General features: G+C 44.4%; 1 pseudogene; it reads left to right on the forward strand.

Annotated features, from left to right (window-relative positions):
* Positions 1-13,616: 13,616 nt before the first annotated feature.
* Positions 13,617-13,724, forward strand: LOC129700626 (U2 spliceosomal RNA; annotated as a pseudogene).
* The last annotated feature ends 481 nt before the right edge of the window (positions 13,725-14,205 follow it).

Raw genomic sequence — 14,205 nt, forward strand, 5'->3', positions numbered from 1 at the left:
CCTCGATAGCAACACACAGAGCAACAACAATCTATTTTAGTGTTTGCCAGTAAGAAACCTAGAGTCATTTACTAGATGTAACTCCCTGTGGAATACTTAAGCACCAATGATATTATTCAGAGGCAGGGAGAATATAGCTGCAGTGAGCTTAGTTGGCTAAGATCCACATGCTGCAGTGAATGAATGTGCAGAAAAAACTCAAGCTAGGTGGCAAAAAGACTCAGGAGACTGCAGATGCTGAAACATTGAGCACAAAAACAGACTTGGAGTCATAGTCATGCAACATGGAAACGGGCTCTTTTCCCAGCTCGACCATGCCAACTGAGATCCCCTATCTAAGCTAGTCCCATTTCCCTTAATTTTGCCTTGTGTAGGAAGGAACTGCAGCTGCTGGTTTATACCAAAGATAGACACAAAAATGCCAGAGTAACTCAGTGGGTCAGGCATCATCTCTGGTGAAAAGGAATAGGTGATGTTTTGGGTTAGAACCCTTCTTCAGACTGTGTCTATCTTCCCTCTAGTCTAAACCTTTCCTATCCATGTACTTGTCCAAATATCTTTTTTTTTAAGCTGTGTTTTAAAGACAGTTTTGGTACCTGTCTCAACTGCCTCCTCTGGCAACTCATTCCATATACACACCACCATTTGAGTGAAAGAATTGCCTCCTATTAATACTTCTGGAATATTTTGGTGGGATCGTGTGGAAATTGGCAGAAGTGACAGAGAATGTTGTATTGGATCTGGAGGCAGATGGGGTGAACTCTACCTCTTTTCTGTCTGGGGGGTGTCGTGGGGGGAAACAATTCCTGGAGAAAGAGGACATCTCAGATATCCTAGAGTGGAAAGCTTCACCTTGGGGGCAGATGCAGCAGATGGTGGTATGCATTTTCCATCAGGGAACTGCCAATTCTTCAATAAGGAAAAAGAAGGATACATTACAATTTCAGCCAAATTAGTATGTATTTCTGCACACAGCCTCACATTTGCTTGCTTTATTGCATTCCCTAAAAATTCACCAATTATTATCAAATTAATCAGGGCAGCATGGTGGCGCAGCGGTAGAGTTGCTGCCTTACAGTGCTTTCAGCGCCAGAGACCAGGGTTCGATCCCGACTACAGGTGTTGTCTGTGCAGCGTTTGTATGTTCTCCCCGTGACCACATGGGTTTTCTCTGAGATCTTCGGTTTCCTTCCCATACTCCAAAGATTTACATAACGCATTGGTTAATTGCCTTAGTACACGTGTAAATTGTCCCTCGTGTGCGTAGGATAGTGTTAATATGCGGGGATCATTGGTCGGCACAGGCTTGGTGGGCTGAAGAGCCTGTTTCCGCGCTGCATCTCTAAACTAAAACTAAACTAATGCTAAGGAAGGGCAGGTGTAAATTTTCCACTTCAATATTCAATATGGTATGGTTCATCATTGTCTAAAAACAAAGTCATTGAGTCTTACATCACAGAAATAACCTGTTGGCCCATTATGTCTTGACCAATCATCTAGTATCCATCTATACTAATCCTACCATGTTTTGGAGATTTAAGTGCTCATCTAGATACTTTACAACTCTTGTCAGAATAGCCATTTCCATCAGTTTCTCACCCAAAGCATTGCAGATTGCTCTAAATTATGGCATAAATCTCTGTTCTGTCCAAGTATACTTCTTTACATCACTTTTTCCCCCTTGAATGAACTATATCTCTATTATAAATTGTAGCAATCTCCTGATCCACCAAAGATTTATTGAAACCTCTCTTATTCTTTCTTCCAGGCTGCATGATTTCTTGACTTAGTATCATTAGCAAACTTCAGTGTGAATTTCCTTTTCCAAGAAAACACAGGTAGTTTCAGCACAGATTCTAATCCAAGAAACATTCAATTTTCTACATTTTACTTCCTATCAACTGGCATTCCCTGTATCTTTATAGACTGTATTCTATGTGCCTTAAATTTAATAAAACGTCTTTCACGAGGCAAATTTTCCAATGCCTGCTGAAAAATTAATTTACATATCATCCATCACGTTCCCTTTATCAAGATATTCTCTTTTTTATTAAATCCATTATATCATTCAAGCATGACCTGTTCTTTACAAGTCCATGATGAGTGCTTTGGCTTTCTAAATGTTCATTAATGTCATGTCATATTATGAATTCCAGCTAGATGATTTTGTGCTCCATGTAGTGAGTTCTGCTCAGCCACCATCTATTATGGGGAATTGAGGGTATGATTTTCATATTCATCAAGGGGCGGAATGAAAAATCACAAATAATGCCGTGGCAGCAAAAATCAAGTGGTTTTAGGAAGAGAGGCTAGAAGACAAAAGGGAAGACGTGACAATGTCAAGACATGTTAGGGAATGGAATCATGAGTGATGTATCCTTTAATTCAGGTGAAATTAGGATATTATTCTGCCCGGAGCCCTGTACAATTATTTTTGTCACTGAGTCTAGGTTTTGTCCAGTCTTCTACGACAACTTTTCCTATAAAAATGATCAGCCATGATCATATTGAATGGCGGTGCAGGCTCGAAGGGCCGAATGGCCTACTCCTGCACCTAATTTCTATGTTTCTATGTTTCTATGTTTCTAAAAATGTTGCCGTGCAATACTTTCACCATCACCTTCCCATCTCCCTCCACAAAAGTTTTCCCCTTGTCTCTTCCTGTGCTCACCAATTTCAGCAGCACTTTACTTTGGATTAGAGATCATGGTGTGGAAACAGGCCCTTTGGCCCATCCTTGCATTGCACATTTACACTGTTTGATTTTTTTTGTACTCTGGTATTTCAGATTTCATTAATCTACCCCCATTTGCACCTCCTCCAGTCATGCTTTCACCATCATCTTTCAGCCTGCATTGCCTGGCCTTCCTTGGCCCTACACCAGAGATTCCCTTCCACTTTTGTTGAGTGTTGATAGTGTAGTTAACCGTACAACTGGCATTGGCTTTAGTTCTCCCCCCCCCCCCCCCCACTTCTCTGCAATTGAATGCTTATTTCATTTCAAGCTTTTCACAGTTCTGAGGAATGTAAAATGTTAACTCTGTTTCCCTCTCTCCACCAACATTTCCTGAATTGGTGAGTATTAGCAGTGGTTTTTTTTCAGATATCCATTATATGGTGTATTGACATTTATCCTATTGTTTTTTGCGACTTTGTTCACTCGAGAAGAAGCTGCCACCAACATTTAGTATCAAAACATGTCGTATAATTGGAAAGATTAATAATAGCAAAAAAATGGAATGTATATCAATGGTTAACAACATTCAAATTAGAAAAGCCAACAAGAGATACTTCATTAACTAAGCGCAAGCTCGACACTGTACATCGGCGAGTCCAAGCGCAGGCTCGGCGATAGTTTCGCTGAACACCTCCGCTCAGTCCGCCTTAACCTCCCTGATCTCCCGGATGCTCAGCACTTTAGCTCCCCCTCCCATTCCCAATCTGACCTTTCTGTCCTGGGTCTCCTCCATTATCAGAGTGAGGTCCAGCGCAAATTGGAGGAACAGCACTTCATATTTTGCTTGGGTAGCTTACACCCCAGTGGCGTGAACATTGACTTCTCTAACTTCAAATAGCCCTTGCTTTCCCCCTCTCTCTCCATCCCCTCCCCTTCCAAGGTCTCCCACCAGTCTTACTGTCTCTGACTACATTCTATCATTGTCACTGACATCAGTCTGAAGAAGGGTCTCAACCCAAAATGTCACCCATTCCCTCTCTCCAGAGATGCTGCCTCACCTGCTGAGTTACTCCAGCATTTTGTGTCTACCCACAAGAGATACGTCCTAGGTTGTTGAGAGATGTGGAAATTCCACAATCAAAGTTCCCTTTGATCTGGGAATGAGATAAGAACACCAAAGTACATATTGTAAATATTAGATAGACACGAAGTGCTGGACTAACTCAGCAGGAAAGGCAGCATCTCTGCAGAGAAGGAATAGGTGATGTTTCGGGTCAAGACCCTTCTTCAGACTCCAGTCTTGACCCGAAAGGTCGCCCATTCCTTCTCTCCAGAGATGCTGCCTGTCCCGCTGAGTTACTCCAGCAATTTTGTGTAAAACAGTATCTGCAGTTCCTTCCTACACATACTGTAACTATTAAATCTTTGTTCAAAAAAAGGGAGCGAGAAATTGATGTCCCAGCCTAAACACACTGGTGGGGGCATTTTAGAGCAATTGCAAGGATCACAATTAATTGTCACATGGCTGAACAGAATTTATGTCCCATTTATTCACCTTTCTTCTGTTGAGCAAAATCGTATCAATTTCAATCTTGTAACGGGAATTGAAGGTGTTAGATCAGTAACTAGGCCAAGGAGAAAAAAATACATTAAAGTGAGGTTTAGTTTGACAGGGTCTACTGGGTACAAATGAAGCAGATGACCTGTCATTGTCAATCAAAATACAACACACTTCTGTGTTTTCATTTGTGCTGCTTAGCACGTGAATAAGATTGCAGGCCACAGGCAATGAAAGGCAAGTGAATAGCAAACCATTGCCTCAGGTAACTGAATCTAATTACTCTGCATCAGCATGCAATTTGAAGTGCCATTGAAAATTTTAAAGCACAGCTTATTTTCTTGGAAGAGGGAGATGCAGTCTGATATTGAGTGATGGTTTGATGTTACATATTGCCCTGACAGCTCTTATATGGAGAATCACAGCAGCTGAAGCACATTTGATATCTATCAGTTCTATTTATTGGTGTTACAATAATAAATGGTCTTTTGAGGGTCACTGGCAGAACCGGCAGCACACTTACATTGTTTTGTCAGTCACATTTCGGGGAAATAACTGGTTCTGTTTGAAACAAATGCAAGCAAAGTGATTTAAAAAATATAAAATAAGCTTAGAAATTATACCATTTAGCCAAAAAAACAAACTAATTTTAGTGCAGAAAATCATTGCACTTTATATTTCTCGGTCTAGCAATTATTCAGCACCTGAAAGATATGTTGAAGTGTTTGCAATGGGTAAATCCTTGTTTTGTGAGAAAGAACACAGCTGCAAAATTGCATTGCATACATGGTTCAAGGCCTTGTGTGTAATAGAACAGTTCTTGAATACTTGCGGATGACACAACCCTAATAGGACTGATCCAGGATGGGGAGGAATCCACCTACAGACAGGAAGTGTCACAGCTGGCGTCCTGGTGCTGTTGCAACAACCTAGAGCTCAATGCTCTTAAGACAGTGGAATTGATTGTAGACTTTAGGAGAGCTCCTCCTCTCCTCACCCCACTCACCATCAACAACACCACAGTCACATCTGTGGAGTCTTGTAAGTTCCTGGGAACCATCGTCTCCAAGGACCTTAACTGGGGAGCTACCATCTACTCCCCAGTCAAAAAGGCACACCAGAGGATGTACTTCCTACGGCAGCTGAGGAAGCACAATCTGCCACAGGCAATGATGGTCCAATTCTACACAGCCATCGTAGAGTCTGTTCTCACCTTCTCCATCATGGTCTGGTTTGGCTCAGCGACCAAGCACGACACCTGGAGACAGCAGCGAATCGTCCGATCAGCAGAGAAGGTTAGTAGACAAAAGTGCTGGAGAAACTCAGCAGGTGCAGCAGCATCTATGGAGCGAAGTAAATAGGCAACGTTTCTGGCCGAAATCCTTCTTCAGTCTGAAGAAGAATTTCGGCCCGAAACATTGCCTCCTTCGCTCCATAGATGCTGCTGCACCCGCTGAGTTTCTCCAGCACTTTTGTCTACCTTTGATTTTCCAGCATCTGCAGTTCCTTCTTAAACGGCAGAGAAAGTTATTGGCTGCAACCTTCCCTCCATTGATGAACTGTACACCGGAAGGGCCAGGAAGCGAGCAGGCAAGATCATCTCTGACCCCTCTCACCCTGGCCACAAACTCTTTGAATCACTTCCCTCTGGAAGGCGACTCCGGACTGTCAAAGCTGCCACAGTCAGAAATAAAAACAGCTTTTTATCCACAGGTAGTTGCTCTACTCAACAGTCAAAAATCTGTGGCCTCCCTTTGATCTAGTATTTTGTTGGTTCACATGCTTGATCAATGGTGTTTTGTCATTAATGATTTATTATTATTAATGTTTAGTGTTTTCTGAGTTATTCGTGACTATCACTGTATGTTGTTACTTGTGGGGGGAGCACCAAGGCAAATTCCTTGTATGTGAATACTTGGCCAATAAACTTACTTACTTACTTACTTAACATGCTGTAAGACCTTTCTCTTACTTGCTCTGGCATTATTGACGATATGGAGAAAAATGTCTGGTTCACTGGTCTGGTTTACAGGATGCTGAAATTGTCAATGGATGTGAAACACTTGGACTAGAACAGGAAGAGGAGAATTGGTTGATCATTTGTGAGATGGAAGGCCAGGTTAATGCCATGCTTGTAAGGGATTCCGAGGGAAAAGCCACTGTATAGAGAGGAAGAAATCAAGCCCTTCAACCCAATCTGACTAGGTTGACCATCAACAACACATTTACAATAATCCTACACTAACCCCATTTCATTCTCCCCATCTCCCCTTCTGGACTCTACCACTCACCAATGCACAAGGATCGATTTACAGTGGCCAATTAGCCAACTTGCACACCTTCAGTTTGTGGGACTGGCGGAAGCTGCGAGCACTCAGGATAAACTCAAAGCACATCCAGTCACAGGGAGAACATGCAGGCTCCATGCAAACAGCAACAAAGGACAGGATTGAGGCTGGGTCACAGGGGTTCCACCAGCTGTGCCACAATGACTCACAAGGTATTTTATCTATTTAAATGACACCTACCCACAGCAGTTCCACAATACCTGCTTTCATAGGCTGATATTTTCTCAGGCAGTAAATCCCAAAACTCCAGATGCTGAAAATGTGAACGAAAAACAGAAAAGAGAAAGCTGCAAAAGAGAGAAGCAGGCTCATTGCTAAGCTTAGCTCCACACCGTTTATACAGGTGTCATTGTTATAGTTATAGAGAGATGGAGCATGGAAAAGGCCCTTCGGTCCACTGAGTTTGCACTGACCCTAAACTTACATGTGTTTGAAATTTGGGAGGAAACCAAAGCATGCAAAGAGAACCCACACTGTTAAGGACATAATGTGCAAACTCCACACAGACAGCAACTGAGGTCAGAATTGAACCTGAGTTCCTGGAGAGAAAAATAGAATGAATGTTTTGTATCGATGACCTTTCATAAGAACATGGTCATGAACTGTTTCTCCTGCTTGCATGTTCCAAATATAACTCCTGGAAATCTCCAAAATGGCTGGATTAATATATGCCTTCAAAGTTCTTTCAGTGTCAATGTAAGAAACATCATCTATGATTTGTGGCTTTAACAAACTTGTTCATTTTTACATTTTCTCTGCACCTAGGGTTGCTATTGCCTTCTTTCCTTTCACATACAGCTTTGCTGTTCTGCTCCCTGTCCTTCCCTGGGATATTGAAAATATCAATTGATCTGAGGTACACTGGCACCCATGCCATGTACAGAATGAATGGTTGCGACCTGTCATACCTCTCCAGCTTACCGCATGTCTGCTGCTTGGAGTTATTGCTGCTATACCTGGAGGCCTCCTTTTTCGCTCACCTTGATTACTTCCTTGCCATTTTCTCCACAGCAAGATCCCAAAGCTATCACCGATGGAACGTCAGTGGGTTCTTCTACATTATTGTTCAGCAAGTCAAGCTAGGGGATAGCATTTCCACCCACACATCCTTTATTATAAGCAAACAACACTCACTGAACAACAGTGGCTGATACAACAATGTTTCCAATGTCACACCATTGATGGAATGCATACTTCTTAAAGGTGAAGTTTTGGTCCCCAAATTTGAGGGACATTCTTGCTATTGAGGGAGTGCAGCGTAGGTTCACAAGGTTAATTCCTGGGATGGCAGGACTGTCATGCTGAGAGAATGGAGTGGCTGGGCTTGTATACTCTGGAATTTAGAAGGATGAGATGGGATCTTATTGAAACATATAACATTATTAAGGGTTTGGGGACGCTAGAGGCAGGAAACATGTCCCCGATGTTGGGGGAGTCCAGAACCAGGGGCCACAGTATAAGAATAAGGGGTAAGCCATTTAGAACAGAGATGAGGAAACACTTTTTCACACAGAGAGTTGTGAGTCTGTGGAATTCTCTGCCTCAGAGGGCAGTGGCCAGTTCTCTGGATACTTTCAAGAGAGAGCTAGATAGGGCTCTTGAAGATAGCGGAGTCAGGGGACATGGGGAGAAGGCAGGAACGGGGTATTGATTGTGGATGATCAGCCATGATCACATTGAATGGCGATGCTGTCTCGAAGGGCCAAATGGCCTACTCCTGCACCTATTGTCTATTGGCTATTGTGTGAAAACACTCTATATGCTAATAATTTTGCACAATTTTTCCATGGCTAAATGGTTATAATTCCTAAGCTTATTTTATATTTTTTAAATCACTTTGCTTGCCTTTTGTTTCAAACAGATTCAGAGCTTCACCAGTTATTTCCCCAAAATGCGACTGACAAAACAATGTAAGTGTGCTGCCGGTTCTGCCAGTGACCCTCAAAAGACCATTTAATATTGTGATCGTGGGTCTTACGTGATAACATGCACAAATGCACTTAGTGATGTGACGCGGAAAAAAAAATGTTCTATCACATCACACCTGCTGAGAAAGAAAGAAAAGCCAGCAGGAAAGAAAGGGGAAGGAATACAAAGGTGTCCATCTAAACGGAAACTGACAAACACATGGAGGCAGGGGGTGAAATTCCCCTTTGGCTGTCAATGCTAAATGTGCAAAAGGATATTAACTGCCTGCAGCACAGTCTGCCACACATTCTGTCCCAATGACACATTCTGTCCCAGCGTGCAACTATAACTGATCTTATCAAATACGTTTAATATTGAATACCAGTGATAAATATTCCCCCTGAACTAGTTTCTCTGCATCTCAAGAGATAAAAAAGACATTATCCTATCAATTTGGACCATCGAGGGAACCTCTGTGGCAGGTCGGAGGCAAGTCTCGGAATCTGTCCTGTGCCAGATGGCAAGAGCTTCCAGGCTCTTTCTTGTGATGTTGGAGTCTGTAGCCCTGCATTGCATTGCAACAATGTTGAAATGGTTCCTGAAGGTGTTTCCAGCGTGTCTTTTCATTAGAATGCACAAGATGTGTTGTGCAAAATAATATAGAAATGACTCAGAGTAGTAGGACCTGATGATTTCTCTTGATGAGAATGTGGCATCAACATTATCTTGCACAGATATGGCGTCCTTAAATGAAGCAAAATAGTCTGAATTGCTTCCCAGGAGCATTATCAATAAAATCCTGCCATCAAGCATTGGAGATTGATAACCAAAGGCTTAGTTTTAAAGAGGATTTTAAAGGAGGAACGAATGGGAAATAAGTGGATTGATTGTAAAGATTGAGGGAGAGAGTTCTAGAAATTCAGCCTTTAACAGCAAAGGATTGGGCACGAACTGTGGACCAATTACATTTACAGACGATCAAATGGGTACAACTGGAGTTGGCAGAGATATCTCCGAAGGATTCAAGGCAAGGAAGATTACAGAGATAGGGAGAGTTGGGTCCAGGGAGGGATTTGAAATCAAGTGTGACAATTATAAAACCAGAAGCATGGCTTTCAGTCATCAAACACAGAAGGAATGGGAAACATTAGTAGGTGCAGGTAGGACAGAGAAATCAGCAATTTGGATCACTTCAAATTCACAGAGAATCATACGAGGCTGGAAGAACAAGAATAGACAAGGCTAGAGGTAACAAAGATATGGATATTGGTTTCTGCAACAGAGTATCTAAGGCAAAGGCAGTCAGACATGTCAAAGAGATGGAATTAGGCAATTGTTACAGCACAGCTACATGGGCAGAAGATCATCACAAGGTTGCAAATGGTTCCACTCTAGATATGTGCCAGGGATAGGGATGGAATCTTCAGCTAGGGAATGGAGTTTGCCCTGGGGACCACAGAAGGTGGCGTTGACCTTCCCTATACCCGGCTGGTGGAAATGGCAGCTGATTTACCATCCTATATTGGTTTGCCAATTTAGACAAAGCAGAGAAGTGGTGTGGAGATAGAGCTGACCGTCATTAGTGCACAGACAGTTCATCATGATGTCACAAAGTGCCAGCGTGCAAATGAGAAATAGGAAGAAATGAAGGAATAGACCTCGGGATACACCAGAGGTAACCTTAGGATACATCAGACATAACAATGCAGCTAAGCATATCACTGATACAGGCTTTTTATTTCAAGAATTTTATTGCGAGATTCATTTTCAAATTGCTGTTGTGGTATTTCACTCACATTAGGTCGTGGCCCCCGAGTCTAGTAATATAATCATTATAATGCATTAGCTACTATAAAAAGCTAAAACCAGGCAAGCACGTGGTTGGCATCATGAAACAGCAATTTCTACTTAGACTAATTGTTACAAACAACCTGTTTTTGTGTTATGAATTCAAGATCGTTCTTTGTGAAGAAAAGGAATACTTGAATTGATTGGACATGGAGGTATGTTGGCTCTTTGTTTACGAGCAGTTTTCCATCATGTCGAGTTAACACTGCCAGTTTCAGTATGTTTGCTTTATTACTGCATGTAAAGCTGCCGCAGCCAAGTAGGAAGGAATTGCAGATGCTGGTTTATACTGAAGATAGACATAAAATTCTTGCTAGTGAGGTAGTGCAGCGTATGTTCACCGGGTTAATTCCTGGGATGGCAGGACTGATGGCAGCCTCGCCAGCAGCTTGTGGGTTTTTTAAAAACTTTTATGTTCTTTTCGGAGTGTCTAAATGGATGTTTTAATGTCTCTCGGTAGGTTTGATGTGGGGGGTGTGGGGAGGGGGGGGGGCGTTGGGGGAAACCGTTTCCAGTCACTTATCTTGATGGAGATGCGACCGCCCTTGCGGCCTGACAACTGGATTGGTGCGGTCTCTCCAGACCGAAGACGGGCCCAGGGCTTCAAGCAGCAGGCACGGCAGACTTACCATCGCGGAGCGGGTGATGGCATCCTTTGCCGAGGAGCGCCAGTGTTGGAGCTCCGACCGCGGGTGCCCGTTGACTTTAACATCTTGAGGCCGCAGTCTCCGGTAAGAAGCGGCCGATCCAGGAACTCGCAGAATGTGTTTCGATCCGTTCCGGTGTCGGAGTTTTGATTATCTCTACGAGAGAGCCTGAACATCTATGGTGGCGACTGTGGAGGGTTCAAGGCCCCGACCACGGGTGAACAAAGGAGGAAGATGACTGAACTTTATTGCCTTCCATCACAGTGAAGAATGCTGATTCCACTGTGGTGGATGTTTATGTTAAATTCTAATGTGTATTGTGTTCTCTTTACTAGTATGGCTGCATGGTAACTCAAATATCACTCTACCTTAATTGGTGCACGTGACAATAAATGTGAACTTGAACTTGACATATGATGAAAGAATGGGTCGACTGGGCTTGTGTTTACTGGAATTTAGAAGAATGAGAGGGAACCTTATAGAAACATATAACATTCTTAAGGGATTGGACGGGCTAGATACAGGAAAAATGTTCCCGATGTTGGGGGAATCCAGCACCAGGGGTCACAGTTTAAGAATAAGGGGTAGGCCATTTAGGCCTGAGATAAGGAAAAACTTTTTCACCTAGAGAGTTGTGAACCTGTGGAATTCTCTGCCACAGAAGGCAGTGGAGACCAATTCACTGGATGTTTTCAAAAGAGAGTTAAAGCCCTGTCCCACGGTACAAGTTCATTCCAAGAATTCTCCAGAGTTTGCCCTGATTCGAACTCGGAGATTTACGGTAATGGCCACTCGTCGGCACTCGGGGCTCTCGTGGACATTTTTCATCATGTTGAAAAATCTTCACAAGTCTTCCCGTGCTTGCCTGCCGTTAGCGAGTCTTCACGAATACCTACCGTTAGCGCTAAGAGACGTCCCCAAGCTCCGACGTACCCACTACATTCATTCTCCGTGCTTACCACGAGTTTGATTTTTTTAAATCTCGGGAGAGCTCTTGGAATGAACTCGTACCGTGGGACAGGGCTATTAGATTTCACTCTTAGGGTTAACAGAATCAAGGGATATGGGGAAAAAAGCAGGAACGGGATGCTGATTTTGGATGATCAGCCATGATCATATTGAATGGTGGTGCTGGTTCGAAGGGCGGAATGGCCTACTCCTGCACCTGTTTTCTATGTTTCTATGTTAAAATGCTGGAGTAAGTCTGGAGTAAATGCTGGAAGAAGGGTTCCGACCTGGAACCTATTTCTTTTGTGCAGAGATGCTGCCTGACCCACTGAGTTACTCCACCATTTTGTGTCTATCTATAGCCAATGAAGTACAATTATTCCAGGAAGAAATGAATGAACAGTCCTTGGGATATACCAGAGGTGACGGTGTATTGCTGACACCAGCTTCTCATTTCAATATTTCCATCCATCTGTTTATTCCCATCAAAGATGAGAAGAGCAAAGTATAAAGTATAGAGGACGTGTGTGGGGGTGGGGCTACTTCTTTTACACTGTGGTGGATAAATGGACAACGCTTTCAGGATAGTGATGGAGGCAGATATGATAATGGCATTTAGGAGACTTTTAGATAGTACGTGGATATGCAAGGAATAAACAGATAAGATCACAGGCAGGTAGAGGAGGTCAGTTTAACATGGTATCAGTCGGGAACAGCAGGTAAGAGACTCTGCGTTCCTTTTTTACTACTTACTTTTAGGTGGCTGCGGAAAGCCGGCGGGGAGACCCGTGGAGGGCGAGCAGCCAGCAGCAGCAACAGCACGAGTTTCCCTGGAGGGGAACAACCTGAGCCCGACTTTGCTCCCGCACCGGCAAAATTCACCTCTCGGCCGGGCGGGAAGCAAAGTAAAAAAGGTCCCTATGCCAGTCTCAAACGAGACTGGCTTGGGAGCAGTCGGTAGCAGCCAGCGCAGAGGCTGCGGGACAGACAGCTCGGACCAGCGAGGGGCTCGGAACACTCAGCGAGTGCAGCGGCACTGATGGAGTCGGAACGGGACGTTCGGGCTGAAAACCTTCTTCAAAAGGTAAGGCCCAGGGTCCAGGGGATCCATAGGTACAGCCGGGGTTACCGGCTGCGGAACTGCCGCGAAGGACCAGGCCCGTGAACACCGGGGTCGGTCCAAGCGGCTCGAACCCGACACAGGGAACGACGGTCACCAGCGGGAGAAGGAAAGTCGGGAACAGCAGGTAAGAGACCCTGCGTTTCCTTCAACTTACCTTCTAGGTGCAGACATGGACCAGGTCCATGTAAGGCCGGCGGGAGAACCACGGAGGAGCGGCAGCGGCAGCAGCAGCGGCAGCGGCAGCAGCAGTGGGAGCCGGCAGCTGCAGGAGCACCGGCAGCTGCAGCAGCACTAACAGCGGCAGGAGCACAGACAGCGGCAGCAGCACAGGCAGCAGCAGTGGCAGCTGGCACTTCGTGAGGAGCTGGCAACGGCAGGAGCAGCATGGGCACATCGATTCCCGGAGAGGGAAAAACACCTGTGCCCAACTTCGCTCCAGCATGGTGAGAAAGTTCATTTCTCGACAGCAAAGGACTTTGCAGTTGACTGGCTGCAATCTACTACAAGGGACCAGTATGTGAGTACCAGGGTCAGTCCCATCGGGGTTTTAGTTACAATAATCGCTTCTCGGCTTTTTGGCTAAGATCAAGTGTAGTATCTGTTCTTATCAGTTTAATATCTGATACACCCCTTATCTACGGACCATATATATTAAATAAAAACTATAGTAGCTGTTATCATCAGTTTTAATGTCTTATATGTCCCTTAGCTAAGGACCATATAAGTAGGAGTGCCCAGAATTGAGGGCATTAGAGTGGGGTTGGCCGGCTGCAACGACCACTAGGGACCAGTACCGTCAGTACGGGGGTCGGTCCCAGGGGTCTAAGATAAAGGAGCAGCCAGGAGTGCTGAGAGCGTTGAAGCCAGGTTAAAGGAATAGATGGAAGCAGCTGTGCCAGTTATCCCCCTCACCGGCCATATCCACTTCACGGAAGGAAGGACAAAACTGGAGAAGGAGGACCATGGAACAGCAGGCAGCCAGCAGCAGCCAGCGGCACTTGGATCAACCGTAGTGGGATCAGCTGTGCCCGATGTCGGCCCCGCACCGGCCAGATCCATGTGACCGAGCGGTAGGCTAGACACAAATTAAACAAGGTAGTGGACTCAGAAGGGTCCGACTTTGCATAAAACCACCGGCAACCAGCGCC

The sequence above is a fragment of the Leucoraja erinacea genome, chromosome 9, assembly GCF_028641065.1.
Source record: "Leucoraja erinacea ecotype New England chromosome 9, Leri_hhj_1, whole genome shotgun sequence".
In the NCBI taxonomy this organism is placed as follows: domain Eukaryota; kingdom Metazoa; phylum Chordata; class Chondrichthyes; order Rajiformes; family Rajidae; genus Leucoraja; species Leucoraja erinaceus.